Consider the following 20,502-nt stretch of genomic DNA (forward strand, 5'->3'; position numbering starts at 1 on the left):
CGTTATCAGTTATAGCTTACGGAAATAGAAAGTCAGCATTTTGAATCCTATATATACACTCAAAAGTGATTTCCCAAACCTCTGGTGCTACAAAAACGAATTTGGTATTATTAACGTGTACTATCCCTAGTGGACTACCAAAATATTCAATTTTGAAAATCTCCTTGAATCCAATATGGTCGCAAAAATTAATTTTAAAAACTGTATAAAAGCCATTTCTTAATCAAATCATTTTATTTCTGTTATCAGTGTTGCGCTAAACAGTATATACAGGATGATCTGTAATACCGTTTGCAAGTAAAGAGCAAAACGTCTTAAGAAATAAGTTATTACACGATTTTGAAATATATGTTTAAAAAATATTTTAAACTGTTCAAAATGTTTAAAACATGTTTTTTGTGTTTGTTTTAAAAATATTTAAAACATTTGGACACCTTTTTCATATTTTAAACACGTTTTCTTCCTTTTTTTTTAAAAAAAAGAAAACTGTTTCTTTTTCAACCCTGACACATACATAGCACATATTTCTCTGTTGAAAGCAGGTGAACATAAAAATGATAATATTCTATTTATAAAACTTTATACACACAATACATATATTTTACTCGTTTGGTCAAATTCAAGTAGTCTACCTTCAATGAGATATGATATGCAGACATTTTCCCCCATCACTGCATGTTTATTATTGCCTATTATTGTTTGTTTTAAAATATGGGCGCTAATGCGCAAAATCTAGTGCATATTATTTTTATTAGTTGATACAGTAAGTAAGAATATATTACTCACTTCCACACATTATCAAAATTGCTTAGGAAAAGATAAGAAGAATATCCATTATGGTGCATGCAAGAGTTTTCACCATGAGAATTTATTTATAATAATGAAATAATCTTAGCTGGTTTACTCTTCTTCTTTTTTTAAGAATACCTCTTACTATAGTAACTATTTTAGTATGTTTCTAGTGTGTGAGTGATGCATTTTTTGTCAGTTTTTCTTGTCAATCTTGAAGATTCTGAACGTAAGATATAAGGTACTTTCGGCAAATAAGACCCGGAAGGAAATAAGGCCCAGTGCAAAATTTTATGTGTTAGAAACAATGTCGGTGAAATCTGGCAATATTACAAGTAGCGATTTTTTACATAATGCCTACTTGAGAGAGCTCGTACATAGTTAGACGAAATTAGGGCAGTATTGAAGCATCGAGAAACCAGTTTCCATGTGCTGACGTAAGTTACGGAGGCAAGATAAGTTCATTTTTTCTGCGTAAAATAAAGCTAAGGCGAAATATCTTGTATATTTGTGATGACTACAGTGTTTAGTATTTGGGATAGTAGTAGTATTTGGGATAGTTGAAGCATCGAGAAACCAGTTTCCATGTGCTGACGTAAGTTACGGAGGCAAGATAAGTTCATTTTTTCTGCGTAAAATAAAGCTAAGGCGAAATATCTTGTATATTTGTGATGACTACAGTGTTTAGTATTTGGGATAGTAGTAACTTCTTTTAAGTCCGAAATGTATTTGTAAATAATTCATAAAATAATGATTACATGGTCGCTAAATAATTCACATCAAAACTCGATTGGCCATGATTACCCTACTAAACATGCATGCTTTGTTAAATACTGAGCAACTGGCAACTTGAATGTGTATCAGTTTGTTATTCTCTGTTGGCCAGCCTCTGTAGTAGGGCGGTCTGCCATGTACGGATCTAGTTCCTGATTATGGGGGTTCGCAGGTTCGAGTTCTGCATTGGTCCTTTTCATAATGTAAACCTCTATTTTTGATGCATGCAAATGTCTCATACCTTTCTTCCTTATTGTGCATACTTGCGTGTGTGTGTGTGTGTGTGTCGGGGTGTCCATTCATACCCTGAAGTATCGTTCGTGATACGGGCCTTGGGAATGCCCCCAAAAGCTCAAATCTTTGGGGTGAGCTTTGTATATTCTATGCACATTTCCGTGCAATTCTAAAGATTAGAGGCCACGCACATCCTTGTAAGTGTATTATCAATGGGTTACGGCAACTGGATTATATTCTTTCGATCCAACAGCAATTCCTGATTCCGAATTTGCACCTAATTTGCCAACATCCACTAACAACGAGAACAATTTGTTGCCATGTATAGAGAGTGTTATATCAACAGGTAACATCGCAGAGAATGAAAGTAAACCTGACGCTTTATCTGTAGAGACCTTACTCAGTTCTGCATATTGTTACTAAATATTCATTTATTATTCATATTTGAAGTGCTGTGAAAATGTTAGGTGTTATTTGGAATCTAGTAGTCTCTCAGGTCACAAAAGTTTGCTTTAAAAAAGATGGGCCTTATTTATCTATCGTGCGGGTAATAATGCCACTTTGTATGTTTCTCTTTCAATACGTTTTTCATACATTTAGTTCAATGTTTAAATTCAAGTAAATATACCATAAGATAGATAAAGCATTGACAAATAAAATAATTTTTGGATATAAATTTTTGTCTACTAAATCATATACGTACATAGTAAATCATTTGTACTTGGGTGGGCCTTATTTGCCGCAAATACCTTATATATATCGAGAGAGAGAGAGAGAGAGAGAGGGACAGACAGACAGACAGAGAGGGAGATAATATGATAAATTATAATTCTAGTACCCAAGTTATTGTTATTTTAAGGTGATTAGCTTAGTCTAAGGTCGAATTTGGATCCAAAGCGGCAACATTCTGCTGCCAGTAATCGTTCATAATGCATTACCACACTTTACCAATTTAAATTAATTGTGTATGCATTATTTGAGTAATTGCATTTATTAACTAAAATCTGTATCACAATATATATATATATATATATATATATATATATATATATATATATATATATATATAATATGTTATTATGACATATTATATATACTAATAACCTAGTTCTTTAACTTCTTGAACTTAAATTTAGTTATAAAATACGTAGATACAAAATATTGAACATGAATAAAACACTGAAGAATTAATGTAATTTTGAATTTAAGAAAAAAATTAGAAGGCAGTAGAAAAAGAAATATTTCAAAGAAGTTCGTTTTCAGTGAAAAGAATCACAAAAAGAAGTAAAAAAGGATATTACAAAGGGTTTACATAGAGAAATACATTAGAAAATTTAAACTTCTTTTTCTTTTCTTACATAAGCACAAAAAGAGAGAATCATAAAAAATTAAAGAAAAAGGGGTTTAAAAAAGATTAAAGGGACGAACCCTACGTTTTCGCCTCCAACCCCTCGTTCTCAATCTTAGTTCTTGCGGAGCTGGAGTTGGAAGCAAGCAGTGTGTGAAGAAAGTGGTTTCCCATTTGTTAGAGCTTGGGTCGACAAACACAACGACTTTGTTATTGTACTTTAATTCCCTTTTTTCCCTTCCCTCTTTCAACCGCCTCTACAGTTGGGTCTCCTGGAAGTCTTCCGCACCGCGTTTTGGAACGCAGACACTTAAGAGCATCCAGAAAATGCAGCCAGATTTTAAGTACTGAACAACAACCATCAGCAATTCTTTCTCAGCAGAGGAATAAAAATAGAGATAGAAAAAGATATTCCCATCTGGAACTAGATCGCATGCAATAATACAAAGAAGAACAGAAGTAATGTATCTTACTCTGCTGTAGGAAATTAGCGTAAGTTTATATGATAAAGCAACTCCATTCAATTTTCCACTTTCTTTTTTACATTTTTCGTTAGTTCTATTCTTTTAAATACTTTCGATATATTAAGTATCGATCATACGGAATATTTGTCACGTTTTTAAATGTAGGTGAGAAAGACAAATAAAGAAAAGGAAGACGTTATAGCTAAGATTGAACAAAACAGCACCGTTCATTAATTACACACACGAGCAATATGAAGGAAGATCAAACGAAATATAAACATAAATATAGATTAAAATATTATTGCCTTTTATTTTACTTCTGCTGTACAAATATGTTTCTTGTTGAGTGGTTGGTTTGGAGTTCAGTGTCCATTTTCAAAAGTAAAACTATGTAAAATATGGCCATACACCTTAACGTGCGATCGGAACCATATGATCTCTAACCGGATATCAAATTAGCGTCCCTACCACTGAAAGTGCATGGGTAATCCAAATGTTATAGGAAAGAAAATCAGATAAAATCACTTACGAACATTCATAATCACTTACAATCTTAATAAATTGAAGAAAAGAAACTTAATCATTTCCTACTAATTCATGTATACTTTTGAGCATATTTTTATGCTGCAAACATTGACAAAAAAGAAGCAAATTGAAAGGGGAAAAGCAATAGAAAATGTTCGAAGTGTACAAATAGTCACGAATCCACGAGTGACTAACTATAAAAGCCATTGGCTCCGCCACCGTGGTCTTTATTCTTTGACACAACTGCAATTGTCAATGCCTTTCTTTTCCACTGATTGTCTTTGTTATATGGTTTCCTCAGAATGAAAGCAGCAGGTAATAGTTTTGCAGAAAATGGAATGTGAAATGACATAAATATGCCAGCATATATGCAGTTTTATTTGATTTACTAAAAAAAGTAATTAGCCCATTCCTTTGCAGTTTGGTGCATTCGATTATTGCCCATATATATTACTAACAGAAGTGCACGTCCTTCGTAAGAGAAAAGGAAAGGTCTATGGAGAACATTTGAAAACCATAGGACCATATTCAAATAAAAGGTTCAACTGTTGTCACACTTTGGAAACTTTTTGAATAAGTAAATTGGAAATCAAAATGTGGACATAGAAATTGTATACCTTTTTCTCTAGAACCCAAAGTAGAGAAAGACCTGTAGGAACGGCGTGTCTGACGGCTGTTCTCTTCTAATTTGGAGTTTATGCTTAAAAACTAGTAAAAAATCGTGGGTAGACATTTTGCAACACTGGTTGCAGTGTTGACATATCTTATCTCGCATTTTTTCTCCTTGTCGGATGTTACAGAATGAAATTTCCTTACTATATTCATGAATTATCTGTTCTAATCTGGAATTCGTGCTTCAAAACCAATAAAATAACCATGGTTGAAGTGTGCCATCTCTCATATCACTTTTTTACTCATCAGATGCTGCTGGGAAAATGTTCCTTGTTTTGTACCTTACTGTCATTGGCGTATTTAGAATGGGTGGCTATCGGGCTCAAGCCCCCCCGAAATAGATAAATTTATACATAGTATATATAATAACTGTATACCCAAATAGAACCAATATATATACACCCACTCAAGAGAATGTGCATAGCCCACCAACCCGAAACAAAATCCAAAACGCGCCACTATTTACTGTATTCTTCTGATCTAAAGTTTATGCTTCGAAACTAATGGAAAAAGTCGTGAGTAAACATTTGGAGAACCGATGGTTTGTTTACAGGATTGCCAATTCTCATCTCACATTTTTACTTCCTGTTGAATGCTGCGGAATGAAATTTCCTTACTTGGCACATTGATACTCTCTCATCTGATCTGGAATTCGTCGATGATATGTTTCAAAACTATAACCATGGATAAATATTTTGAGAAAAAAGGTTAGTTTGTTTGCAGAGTTGCTATCACTTATATCACGCTTTTTACTCATCTTAAACTACCAAAAGAATGTTGCTGGTTCTGTACTGTTCTCTTCTCAGTTGAAGTTTTTGTTTCAAAACTATTGAAAAAATTCTGATTAAACATTTGGGAAAACGATGGTTTGTTTGCAGGGTTGCCACCTCCCATCTCCCATTTCTTCTTGTTGTTGGATGCTGCACAATGAAAGTTCCTTGTTTTGTGTATAAGCAAGATCTTCTAAACTGGAATTCGTGTTTGGAAATGAGATGACCATGCATTAAATATTTGAGATAACAGTGGTTTGTTTCCAGTGTTGCCGTCTTTGATGTTACTTTTTTACTCATCAGATGCTGCCGCGAGAGTTTTCTTTGTTCTGTAGCTGGCTACTTATATGTTCAATACTACTGATATGTATGAGGTCTATATTTTAAACAATGTACACTCCGCATCAAGAAAATTGCGACAGCTAACGCAGTGCAGTTAGGCTACCCAATTAACACCTTCTTATCCCATAATCGCCTCAGGTAAGGTGACCTCCTCTCTCTCTCCTCCTTTCTTCACTCCCATACTAAAATTAGCGAACAACATGAGCATAAAATGAAATAACGAAACCGAGAAGAAACAAGATTCATAAGTTGATATAGGGAGAAACTGAAACAGACACAGTGAAATATTGAAACCAATGGATGTCTATTACACAGAGATTCAGAAATGAGGCAGAGAGAGAGAGAGAACAGGAGAGAAGAAGAAAACGAAAAGGGAGAACAGACAAGAACGTGGAATTTACGAGTAAACGTAGTAAGAAACGAAGCTAACATTATAAAGTTCCGTTTGCAGAAATCCAACAGTAATATAGATATAACGTTTATTTTTACATATTTTTTCAGAACTATTCGAATATATAGAGGCTCCTTGTGACAGTTGCATCTTTACCATTTATTATTTAATTTTTAAATAAATCTTTTTAATTCAATTTTGCATATGATTATGAACAAGTTTAGTGAATATCATTTTCATTTTCATTTTTGTGTGTTTAAAGAAGCAAAGGACATTCTTTATTTTCCTTCAGTATCCAAGAATAAGATGTTTTCTTTTCTATTTTGTATACCTGTCGTTGCGTCGAGGACATTTGAAAGACCCTTCTATTGTCTCTTAATACCGCTGCCTAAGCCACATGCGTAGAAGACCACACATACAGAGGACCCTCCGTGAGCTCAAAAGAAGGAAAACAAAACAGCTTTTAGCATCTTTTTGCGAAACGGAAGAAAATTAATAAAGTCTGCACATATTGAAAGAAATCCAAGTGGAAAATAATCTCTATGAATTTGTCAAAATCATATCCTAGACCGAATGACGCCGCGTAGAACCTAGATAAAATTTTGACACAGGTCTGTAACTTGGTTCAAGAGCACGCATGAGACGAAAGGACGCCAAATCAACCCCTATACAATTTTCTATATAACATGTGAAATTTAAAAAAAATCACGTACGTTGGAGAGACGACGCTCGAACACCGTAAATAGCCGGAGACCAAGAAAATAAAAATTGAGGACACCAAAATAATCTGACCAATGAAAGAAAATTAGGGGGAGCAAAAACGCAGTTAGAGGCGTGTCTTAAACAATCGAGAAGTTGAGAATTTAAAATTCCAAGTGAGTCAGTCAGTCAGTGAGTCGTAGTCAAGAAGCAGTGTGTTTAAAACTTTTACCCGGAACACACACACTACACTAAGTTAAACGTCAATTAAGGAACAGTATGCGAGGCTAGGTTAACAAGTAGCCCGGTTGACGATTATTTTAACAACACTAAGGTATAGGCATTTATATTTAAATCTTCGGCAACAAACTAATGCTTTAAATAAAAATTTTCGCAACTAAGTAAACGTTTACAGACATTTTGTGGGAGTGATATAATTTTTATACATACATTTATGAAAAAACTTGCACGGCACGCGTTGATAAACTGATTTCGCTAAGACGCTACAATTACTAACTAGACGTGAAAACAAACTTGAACGTTGCCTACACACTTTCCAACAGCAGTTAAAGTAGCCCTAACAATACGAAATTAGTTTGAATTGTCATGAACACTTCATAAAAACATTTAATATAATTAGTCCGTGCGACACAACACTCACGACACAAAGGGTGGTGGTGCAGTGTAATAATTGTAATTTTTAGTGCGGAAAAGTGCATTGATGGATAGATGTATCAGCGGAACAGTGCTTATTTCGATGGACATACGCAGACCAAAGCGCGTCGTCCCTGGCAATTAAGGAGGAGTCTGAGGACAGAACTCAGGACCCAAAACATTCGTCGCGCAGGCATGGAAAGAGGAGACGTAAGGACCTCTGTGATGTGTAGTCAGCACCGTAACAACAACAAAAGTGGTCAGCGCCGTGGAAACAACAAAAGTGGTCAGCGCAGTGGCAACAACGAGTGTGGTCAAGGCAGTGGTGACGACGAAAGGTAGGATCCATCTAAATTATTTATTGGTAGAAAACGGAAAAATTCTCAGCTTTAGTTAAGAAATGCAAGACGTTCTCTCTATGAAAATTAAAGACCGGAAATAGTTTAGACTTCCAAGCATAATTCCATCGCATTGAAAATAAACATTATAATTCGAACTTGAGCTATCAACGATTAGATTTTTTTTAACTTAAAGTCAGCCTACATTGAACTGTAGAGACACTTTGCCAATTTTACCTACGTAGTATGTGATATTAGTGACCGCATCATTCTCATTCAAGATATGTTAATCCCTATATTTTTTTTTTGTTTTTGTCACTCATGAAGCATAATTGAGGATAAAAAGAGATAAACTAGATGTAAACAAAATATATGAAGACTTTCTAGTGGCTCGAATTGTGCAATTCTTGATAATATATGACTATTAAGTATTCAAATTAGAATGTTTAAATTTGTAAGCAGTGAAAATGCGTCTAAGCCATTGACAGGCACTCTTTTTAATGTAAGATAATTAAAAACCAAGCTTGACAATTTTTTTAAAGTGTAATCAGTGTATTAAAAAAAATGTATGGAATCACTGTGTCTGTAAAGTCATTTATAAAGGAGTTGGTAACTGAGTAAATTCATTTCAATCAATATGGTAATAGGAGCTTTATAAAATGTCTGTATCATGTTTCAATGAAAGTATTCGACGTAGAGAGCGTAAATGTTAATTAGTAATCAGCAAAACGCGAATAATCTCACGATTAGCCATTTTTATTAGAGATACGGAATCCGTTACTAAGAACGGAACAGCTGTTAGATTCTATCATGAAAAGTATATATTGGCAATAACCTTGAAGTAGGCTAAGCAAAGCCGCATTGAATGAATTATTCTGATCCTCAAGCCAATAGAGCGATCAGAAGTATATGCGCATAGGCCACACTAATTACGACAACCTACGGATACATGCGTATGTTACTATTGCAACATAAGAGAAATCATGAAAAATAGATACATTTGTCTACAAATTTATTTCAAAAGACGTTTTTGCATTTATTATGAATATTCTAGTATAAATTGTACTCTGTGTATTTATGCATGCTTATATCTATGATTTATCTGTGTATATTTGTGTCTTTATATTTTGCCATATTCGCTAATATGTATATATATATATATATATATATATATATATATATATATATATATATATATATATATATATATATATATATGTGTGTGTGTGTGTGTGTGTGTGTGTGTGTGTTATGCATGGTTAAGTAACTATATTAATCACATTGATATTATGTATGAGGTATTCTTGTTGTTCATGATGATATCGAATTTAATATCAGGCGTAGTTATCTCCAATTCTCAGTGATAACTAAGTGCAATTAGAAGTCAGGCTTAGGCTTACTCATTTTCTTTAGCTCATTCGACTTTTCTCTCAAATTTCTCACTAAATTCTAAATCAAAGTCATGACTTAGTCCAACTTATTTCAACTTATTTCGATTTATTGCTATTTCAATGTATTCCAACTTATTCGGGAATATATATTAATTTTACATAACTTAAATCGTATGTAATTAGATTCAGGTTCCACCACAATATAAAAATCTTAAATTCATAATTTTAGGAATATAATTAGTCATAAAGTATCAGCTGATCAACGCTAATCTTTTATTATCCAATACTACGTAAATAGGTATTTTCAAATGTAAGGTCGTAAATTAACCAGCTTGTATTGTACTCGTTATGAAAGGATAATCAATCGTAAATTTCAGACATAACTGTTTATGTATATCGATCTCACTAGTTTGTTTATGTATGTCAAGTTACTGGTAATAAGTCATTCAAACTGGAGATCAAGAAAGAAAACAGATGTAATTCACTTAAATTAATTTTGGTGCTAAGGCCTTCTGCCTTATTTTCACACTTGTTATCACAATATTCCAAATGCAGCGTTAATTTTCATCATACTCGATTTTTTTTATCTAAACATTTTTGTTTGTTTTTATTGTTTTGCTAACCTAAAATTCGTGAGCTTTTTCTTTCATAAACAAATTGCATCCCTAACCTCAACGGTAACAATTTTTTTTTAAAGTTAAACTGTTAAGGCAATATTGGCAATTTTCTAATTCTATCTGCCATGGACTGAATTGAACTGATTTTCATGATCTTTCAATCAAAATTTTTTAAATTCAAGATGTTTGTTTATTTCTTGCATTATTATTATTATTATTATTATTATTATTATTATTATTATTATTATTATTATTATTATTATTATTATTATTATTATTCAATTTTCATGCGAAGTGAAAATCAGTCTAGTTCGTCCCTACAAACTAGAAATTAGGACAAGATTCTTTTTCAGCATTGCAGCATGTGGATACCTGGATACAGATGCGAATAAAATTAATTCTTGTTTGCTCTCGGTTTAGGGGATCTTATTTCCTTAAAGCCCTGGGATACCGCGAGGAGATAGGATTTTCCAAACCGTGAAATCAGTCGTTATAGAGTCATAAACCAGTTAATTCAGAGAAGGGAGACTTTAACGGTGGTGCACATGATAGTAATGGTGACACCCGGAAAACGAACCCAAAACCCCACACTCTAATAATTTTTATTTTTAATTTCATTTTCTATTTTTACATCCTTTAAACATTCAGTAAGCCACTCAATTTCCAGTAGAACTGTAGATCACCTACACATATCTAGGATAATGTCAAAAGTTTGACTCACATGCTTTCTTTCCGCGTGGTTCAATTGGAAATTCGTTAGTGTTCATTGGACGTAGAGATCCAAAATAAAGCCTAATAAACCCAGTAGGTAGCGTTGGGTCATATCCTCCATTTCAGACTACTAATGCAAACTGAACAAAAAAAAAAAAAAAAAAAAAAAAAACGAAAAGAAATAGCAAGAACGAGAAAATTGAATGAGTGCTATTTTAATGCTAAAATTTCTATCACAAATCCCCCATATTAAAAGTTCAAACTGTGTTGTAATGAAAAGTTACAAATGTTCGAAAAGAAACGTTTATGTCCTCATAGATGTAGCATGTTTCACATTTCAATGTGAATCAAACACATTGAATTATAGGATGGAAACAAATAATGTGTCGAACTAGTATACATAAAATTATGTTTTTAAATAACGAAAGAAGTTACCATTTTCTAGTCTTTTCCGAAGATTTATCTGTTCCGAACATCCAGCATCGATTTCCTCTCTTACGGATATAACGTAATTTGCACAGATAGAATGCACAGGCTAGAGCTCAAACGGATAATCGTATCAGTCAGATGTTGGTTAAGTTATAGACCATCATTGGTTCGATGATTCAAACCCGTAGTGACTCGGTAATTCGACTGAGACTCGGTAACCCAGAGGATATAAAAGATATTTCACTTATTCTCTTGCGTTTAAACAGTATTTCTGTCAGAGATAACCAGGACTGGAGATGTTATCCCCAGAGCACGAAAAGCATGACGCCGAAGTTCCCAGTTAGTTAAATTTTCTTGTTCCGTTTTAACTTTGGGGCACGGACACGCATATGAAGTGAGTGAGTGTGTGTGTGAGAGAGAGAGAGAGAGAGAGAGAGAGAGAGGAGGGGAGAAGGGAAAGATACAAAGACAGGATAGAGAAACTTCAAGAAAGTGAGAAACAGTGGGGCGAGTATGAATATGAAAGATACTTACCATTGCAGTGTGTGATGTAAATCGCACACACTGTTTACTAGTATTATCGCCAGTGATGCCTTCTAAGTCCTCCACCAGAAGATGAATCTGTTTGCAGTCATTATTTTATGCGAAAAAATCAAATTACCTGGTGGGAATCGAACCAAGATTCTCCACTTGGAAGTATAGCACTTTACCACTACACCACCGATACTTTACTGAAACTTTTTTAAACAATTGGTTTAGTGTTTCTTTCTGAGAACGATAACATGTAAAGTTTATACTGCATATCAATGATGTGTTTCGAATGTCCTGGTAATTCATTGCCCTTTCCCAATTAACATTCGAAAATGATCTTTATCATGATATATCTGTTTGCTTCTACATTCTTAGGTATTTCTCGTTAGTATGATAAGTCGATTCTTCTCAATCACTTTGTGAGAAAATCAACTTTGGCGTGACTGGGATTTGAACCTAAGTTTGATAGCGGTACTATTCACAAGTTCGTTACGTTACCCCAACACTACGTACCACGTACAAATTTAACACAGATATTGCCTACCCAACTCACGAAATTCATTTATTCGACGACCTAGAGAGAAACTAGATCCCACTTAGAAAGGAAATAACATTGATTCCAGGAAAAAGTACATAAATAAAAGCATATCATGCAGTAATTTCAGCATGCAAGTTCAAAAGTACAATAATAATAATAATAATAATAATAATAATAATAATAATAATAATAATAATAATAATAATAATAATAATAATAATAATAATAATAATAATAATAATAATAATAATAACTCGTAATAGTGAAAGTAGCTATGTTTGTGGCTCCTAATCTCTTGAACCACCCGACAGATCCCGACAGATCAATTTTCAACATTGATCAGATTCGGGCCTGGAAAGTTTTTTTATCATTTCATTTCAACGGTAGAACTTAGGCGGAGGCGGACACGGAGGCTACGAGGGGAGATATTTGAAAATGAATAAAACGTAATAAATTTTGAACCACCAAACCGATCTCTATCAAATTTTCAACATACACAAGGTTCGGATCTGGGACGACTTTTATCATTTCCGTTTGACGGTGCAACGTAGCGACCGGAGAGAGGGAGATATATGTTTAAAGAAATGAAAATGAAAGTGACTCTGACTCTTGAACCACTCTACCGATCTCGATCAAATTTTCAACACAGATTAGGTTCGGGCCTAAGATGGTAATTATTTATTTGCTTTGACGATATAACTTAGTTGTGAAGGGAGGGAGGAGTTAAAAAAATAAATAAAATTTGATAACTCTTCAACCAAACGATCAATCTCGATCAAATTTTAGAATAGATGAGACTCGGGCCTGAGATGACTTTTATCATTTCCCTTTCATGGGAGAAGTTGGAGATTGGAATGGGAGAGGGAGATATGTAAAAATAAATAAGACTTAATGACTCTTGAACCACCAAATCAATCTCAATTAAATTTTCAACCCGGATGAAGTTCAAACCTGAGATGGTTTCTGTCATATCAATTTGAGGGTGTAACTTAAAGGAGTCGGAGGGGGAGCGACATCTAAAAAAAACTAAAAATGAGCGGTATTAGTTGCGAATCTATAATTTTTGAAGTTACTGAGATTAACAGTGAAACATCTGATGCTGTTTATATCCAAATTCAGCCCTGCAACTTGGAGGAGGGTGAGACATACAAAAATGTTCGACATAACCAATATCAGTGCTGAGTTCATAGTTTTCCGGCTCGCAGGGATGAACAATGACACTGCAGATGCCGTGCCTCACAACATAGAGTAGGGAGGGAATATTTAAAACTAATCGAAAATGAGCGATATCAAAGAGTGCTTAGTAATAATAAAAAGTGACTGAGTAACGGAACATATTACTATTTTTTCTCAATTTAACCCAGGGAAGCGGGTAATTGATGCTAGTAATACTACTATTACTACTACTACTACTACTACTAATAATAATAATAATAATTGACAACTATAATGTCAATGCAAACACTTATTATTATTATTATTATTATTATTATTATTATTATTATTATTATTATTATTATTATTCACGTACTTTTGAACTTGCACGGTGAAATTACTGGAAAATATGTTTTATTTTTGTGATTTTTTCTGGATTGTATGTGTTTCCTTTATTAATAGGCACTAATTTCTGTCTAAGCCGTCGAATAAACGAATTTTGTTATACACTTTGATGTGAATAACCTTACAGGAAGAAGCCGGTTCGTTCCAAAGATCAGACCTAAAGTAAGTAATATTGAGCTTGTAATTTAAGGTGTCATGATAGAGTAGGTACAACGTAATGACCTTATGAATAATACAACTATGTAACATAGTTTCAAATTCTGTTCACGCCCAAGTTGAATTTTTTACATAGTGATTGTGAAGAATCGACTTATCGTACTGGACAAGCAATACATAAGAATATGGAAGCAAACACCTGTATCGCGATAGAGACGATTTACGAATGTTGGTTGCGAAATACCAAAGGAATTACCAGGATATTACAAACACATCATTGATCTGCGGTATAAACTTTACGTGTTATCTTTCTCAGAAACAAACCCTACACCATTTGTTAAACAATGTTTGGGAAAAGCAATCAGTTGTGTAGTGGTAAAATGCCAGACTTCCAAATGGAAAATCTTGATTCGATTCCTCATCAGGTAGTTTGATTGCTTCTCATAAAATAATATCTGCAAACAGTGATTCATCTTCCGTTGGAGAAATTAGAAGGCATCACTGGCGATTATTCTAGTAAACAGTGTGTGCGTTCTACATCATACACTGCAATGATAAACATGTTTCATATTTATATTCGTTCCTCTCTCTCTCTTTCTTGGCGTTTCCCTATCCTATCTTTGGATCTTAAACTTCTCCCCTCTTCTCTCTCTCTCTCTCACACACACACTTCGTATGCATGTGTGTGCCCCAAAGTTAAAACGGAGGAAGACCCCGATACACCTGGTCTGGAAAATCCAATTAACTGGAAACTTTGGCGTCATGTTTTTCGTGCTCTGAGGATAGCATCTCCAGTCCTTGTGTGACAGAGATACTGTTAAAACGCAAGGGAATAAATGAAATATCTTTTTTTTTCCTCTGGTTTACCGAGTCTCAGTCGAATTACTGGGCTACTACGGGTTTGTATCCTCGACCCATTGATGGTCTATAACCTAACTAATAACATCCGACTGACACGATGATCCGTCCAAGCTCTAACCTGTGCATTCTATCTATGCAAATTACATTATATTCGATGCTGGATGTTCGGAACAGATAAATCTTCGGAAAAGATTAGAAAATGGTAACCTCTTTGGTTATTTGAGAACAAAATTTTATTTATACTAGTTCGACACAAAATTTGTTTCCATCCTATAGCTCAGTGTGTTTTATTCACGTTGAAATTTGAAACATGCTACATCTATGAAGAATTAAACGTTTCCTTTCGAACATTTGTAACTTTTCATTACGATACAGTTTTGACTTTCAACATGGGATATTTCTGATAGAAATTTAGCAGTAAAATAGCACTCATTCAATTTTCTCTTTCTTTTCGGTATTCTTTTTTGTTCAGTTTGCATAAGTAGTCTGAAATGGAGGGTATGACCAACGCTACCTATTGGGTTTATTAGGCTTTATTTTGGATCTGTACGTCCATTGAACACTACCGAATTTGCAATTGAACCACGCGGAAAGAAAGCATGTGAGTTAAACTTTTGACATTATCCTAGACGGTCTTGGAGATCTGCAGTTCTACTGGAAATTAGGTGACTTAATGATTGTTTAAAGCATCTTCTATATATACATTCAAATAGTTCCAAAAAATATGTAAAAATTAACGTTATTTCTATATTACTGTTGGGTTTCTGGATACGGAGCTGTATAATGTTAGGTTCTTTTCTTACTAGGTTTAAATTCCATGTTATCTGTTATCCCTTTTCGTGTCGTTCTTCTCTCCTCTTCTCTCTCTCTGCCTCATTTCTGAATCTCTGTGTAGTAGACATCCATTGGTTTCAATTTTTCACTGTGTGTATTTCAGTTTCTCCCTACATCAACTTATGAATCTTGTTTCGTCTCGTTATGTTATTTCATTTTATCGAAACCAATACATATGTAGTTTGAAATTAGAATTGCGCTCATGTTGTTAGCTAATTATAGAGTGAGAGTGGAGAAAGGAGGAAAGACTGACGGTCTCTTTACCCCACACGATTATGGGATAAGAAGGTGTATATTTGATAGTCTAACCGCGCGGCGGTAGCTGTCGCAATTTTTTGATACTGAGTGTACAATACAACAATGAACAGATCCCAGAAGTCTTCAGGAGGCATAGTTGGACAAACATGGCAGAAAGGTTATATAGCTGAATGAGAATTTATCATGAAGTTCTTGCTGTTATCAACACATTCAAGGAAATGCTTGGAGATTGAATGAAAATTATGAACTTCAATTACAAAACGATTCACGTAGTTCCCTTGCAAGGAGGTTCGGGAAAATGTTGAACGCATATACCACTTTATATCCATACAGTGATAGTTCAGAAACAATACTTCACAATATCTTGACTAATGAACGCTTGCCAGAGGGATGCGCACAGAAGCTACCCTATTACATCACTGATGCAAACGCAGAACACTTAAAATTCAGGGAAGAAAAATTCATCACAAGAAAGAAGTCACTCTCAGCTGTGTTACATAAGCAGAAGCTACCAATACTTTTAGCTTCCAATACAATACGTTTAGCAATACTTTTAGCAAATACTTTTAGCAACAGTAGGTCAGGAACCAAAGAACATTGTTAAGGAAGTAATCGCCTGGAAAAATCTATTTTCATTGCTAAAGAGAGAGGTCTGTCAATAGGAGATATTCTTTCATATGACCTGACACCCTACGCTACCATCATCAACACTAACGGTACGACTACTATGGCTGTGAAATCTGCTCTGATAATCGAATTACGAAAGATTCTTCCGGAGATTGAGACACGTCAAGTACTTTCTTCATCTACTTCCACTGTTGTTATGATAGATGTTATGTGTGAGATACGACGAACGCAAACATAATCTCTTCAGACATTTTGAGCCATGTTTGCAGCTCTCATAAATGGTGTAATAAATGTGTGTTCAAATGAACGTGAAGATTATATATTTGATAGTTACCTAGCTCATTCCATAAAAAAAATGCAGAGAGGGAAAGAAGAACGTCGTAGATCCGCTACCACTCACTACGCTCACTCCAGACACTAAACTGCCAGTGCAGATCTCAAATCATCAGCTCGGCAGTTTTGAGCATCATCATATAATAAAGTAATGCTACAAAATGCACTAATGGAATACCTTAACATTCACACGTCACATTCACCTTATAATGTAGTTCTCAGTGGCTTAGTTGGCGAGGATTGCCCAACTCCTGCGTTAGTACTTCAAGCTGGGGTAAAAATGGATCTGGAAAGATAGGGGGACGCATGACGTCGTGCCATCCTCTGTACCTATCTTTATACATTGTAATATTTTAGGAAGCGGGGCAGCCATAGATATTTGCACGAAGTAGGGGTGTAACGTCCTCCGCCTTCCCCCTCACTGTTACACCTTCTTCCAAGCACTACTACATTACAGATATCAATCGGATACTTGACAAACGCCATTTAAGAAGCATATTTACAAATAACCTCACATATACTACACATTTAACAACTGCTACACAGCACATTATTAGTATTGTCAAACGATACGGATGTCCTTGTTCTACTGCTTCATTTCCATCTGATGTTCCGAGAATACAGCCTGTCCGACTTGTGGCTCCGTACGTCAGAAACAGATATTATTCCCATCCATACCCTGGCGATTTCATGTGGCGAATTATGTGATGTTGTCCTTGCGACACACATACTAACAGATTGTGATGTGACTAGTAAAGTAGGAACAAAAGCAGCAGCTCTGAGGGTTCATCCTGAGAGATTTTTGAAGTATATTGGTTCTTGTATATCACCAACATACGAGGATTATAATCTCGCGGTGGAGTATTTGTTCCAAGTAATGAAACCAGGCAAGTGTGTAAATCATGTGATAAATTACGTGTCCACACATATCAAATCAGAGCTCCTCCGTGGCTAAGCGGTTAGCGTACGCGCCTTTGACGCGGGAGACCCGGGTTCGATTCCCGGCGGGAGCTCATGTGGTTCAGATTCCACGTTAATCAGTAGGTCCACGTCTCATATAGCCTCGCTGCTGAAAGGGACGCTAAACTAAAAATCAACATCAACATATCAAATCAGTAAGGCTGTTAATCTGTTCACACTACCACCTACTTCATATACATTACATGGCCACATCAAGCGTTCATTTTACCAAGCGTATACCTGTGTATCCTCTATATGGTCATTTGTACGATTGAATCCAGAAGATTTCGGGTGGAATGCTGTAAATGAACTCTTACCCGATTCAAACCTAAATATCATACCTGACGATTTGACAATAATTTGTGTTTGTAAACAGTGCAATACAACAAGGTGTCTGTGCCAGAAATCGTCAACATCCTGTGTATCCTACTGCAAGTGCGACACTTCCTGCAAGTGTAGCCTTCCATACTTGCACCTATCAGCTCAAATGGAATATTAATAGTAATTTTACCACCACTGTGTAGGTTTTCTAATGTGCAATAATACGTGTAGGTTTTCTAAGTTGATGTAAGTATCACAAACTATAATACATATTACTCTGTCTTCGTGATTTTATTACTATTCTCTACCTGGAACAGATTAGTAGGTGTACATTTATATTATTTCTTTGGATAGCTTCTGTAAGCGTCATTACGATTGTCACACTTTTACTACTATTATTTTGTTTCCTGAATTTTCTCAAGTCCCACATATAAAAGTGAACAAAATACATTTTACCTCTCAACAATTTCATTTGCATTATAAATTTAATGTAGCATAGTGATTGCTATTGTATTGGTCAATATTACTACTATTATTATTATTATTATTAGCTAGATTTCTTAAGTAAATAACTTAAAAAGAGCAATAACACTTTTGTTTATTATTCATAAATCAATACATGTATTTCACTAACAATATTTATTTTACATTAAATAACTTAATATTATGAACATGACAGTAAACTGCTCAGAAATCCTTCTGAATAATTCTGGAATGGCTGTGGAATTCCCAATGAAGGTGACTGACATTTTCAGTCCTCGCGGTGAAATATCGCACACGCCCGTTTTCACATTGTTTGGAATTCATTCCGCGAAATATGATGTACTTCGATATATGATTCCATATCTATTCCATAGATGGATATGTTCAATGAGACATTTTCATAGGAGTAAGATTTCGTCTAATTCTTTTCCTGGTGGTATAGTTCCACGAATTGATTCAACATTACATCTTTGTACGTTGTGTTAAAAAGGAACTGGCTTTATCCCCAGTTAGAAGAGTAATTCGTTGACCAACTTTCTTGATAAAATTGCACCTTCCTTTGCCCCAAGCTCCACTGGTTTCCACAGCTATAGTTATGAATTGGTATTTGTCAATTAGGTTACTATATTTGTTTCTCTTTTCTGTTTTTTTTTTTTTTTTTTTTTTTTGTTTGTTTTTTTTCACTAGTAATGGTACCAGCTTGAACCGATTAAAAAGGAATATTGGAAGGAGCAAACGTTTCGGCACATGTCAAGTCCCAGACCAAGGCTTTACCTCTTTTCCAAGGTATCAATGTTAATCCATCAGGTCTCTTGCCGTCTGATCGATTGCATCCAGTTGGTTCTCGTGTTCATGGTATCCCTGCTGAGATAAGAGCTCTCATTATTAACTCGTTAACCATAGAATGTCGTGGATGTCTGCCAGCACTTTTTATACAGGGAAGTCCTTATAGTCCTCTTACCTCTACTGGGCTACTGCAAGCGAAACATTTATGAGGTACGCATATCTCTGCACCTAAAAGTAATGCTATAGCAATTCGAAAACTTTCATTGGGTAGATGGAGTACAGATGTGACAGCGAGTAGTTTGTTTCTTTCCTCTAGATTATTGGTTGTATGCACTAGGTAATAGAAGTGCGATTTGATTACGGAATGATTGCTTTATTCTTACGCTTAGTCGAGAAAGTTCAGAGCTGACTAGTAGAGCCCGTGTAGAAGAGCTTCTGTGATTTCTGAGTCTATGTATGGGTGAAGGTTCTGTTGAAGTAATGATTCTATGAGGCGTCGGGAACCGTAGAGCGAGGCCAGAAAGGCTGGAATAGCTATGTCTAAGGTTCAACGAATGCCCAAGGCGTCATTACTAACAGGAAGAGAAGCCTGGAGCCAGGTGTTATCTTTCAGAGCACAATTGAGCAAAGACTCTAGTCCAGATTTTATGGCGTTGTCATAATGTTCTAGAAGGTCTTCATATTGCCACGTTGAAGAGCATCGAAGATAATATAATATTCTTGGAATACTGAATGAAGACTTTAATAAATAGAAGGCGGAGTGTGCTGAAAGTCTAGTTTGGCTGTCTTCTCTATTAATAGTGTTCTTCCAGCTTCTGTTGAAAGGGGAGCTCCGAGAAGATAAGCATTTGACGGTGACATTAATTGAATTCCTGGAGCTGCTTCATTGTGTAATGTAAAATATTTCTGCGTCTGTCGCTTTGTTGCTCTGACAGTGAGAAAAGTAACCTTACATTTTGAGAAGTTGAGGTGTAGGCCAATTGCTTTAGCTTGTACGTGAATCATATTTAATGCGCTTAAAACGTCATCTGGATCTCCAGCAATACAACCATCGTCCAAATACCAAGTATTTAGATCTGTGTTTATTTTATTGACTATTGGTTGCA

Source organism: Thermobia domestica, chromosome 12 (genome assembly GCF_964235325.1).
Source record: "Thermobia domestica chromosome 12, izTheDome1.hap1.1, whole genome shotgun sequence".
In the NCBI taxonomy this organism is placed as follows: Eukaryota; Metazoa; Arthropoda; class Insecta; order Zygentoma; family Lepismatidae; genus Thermobia; species Thermobia domestica.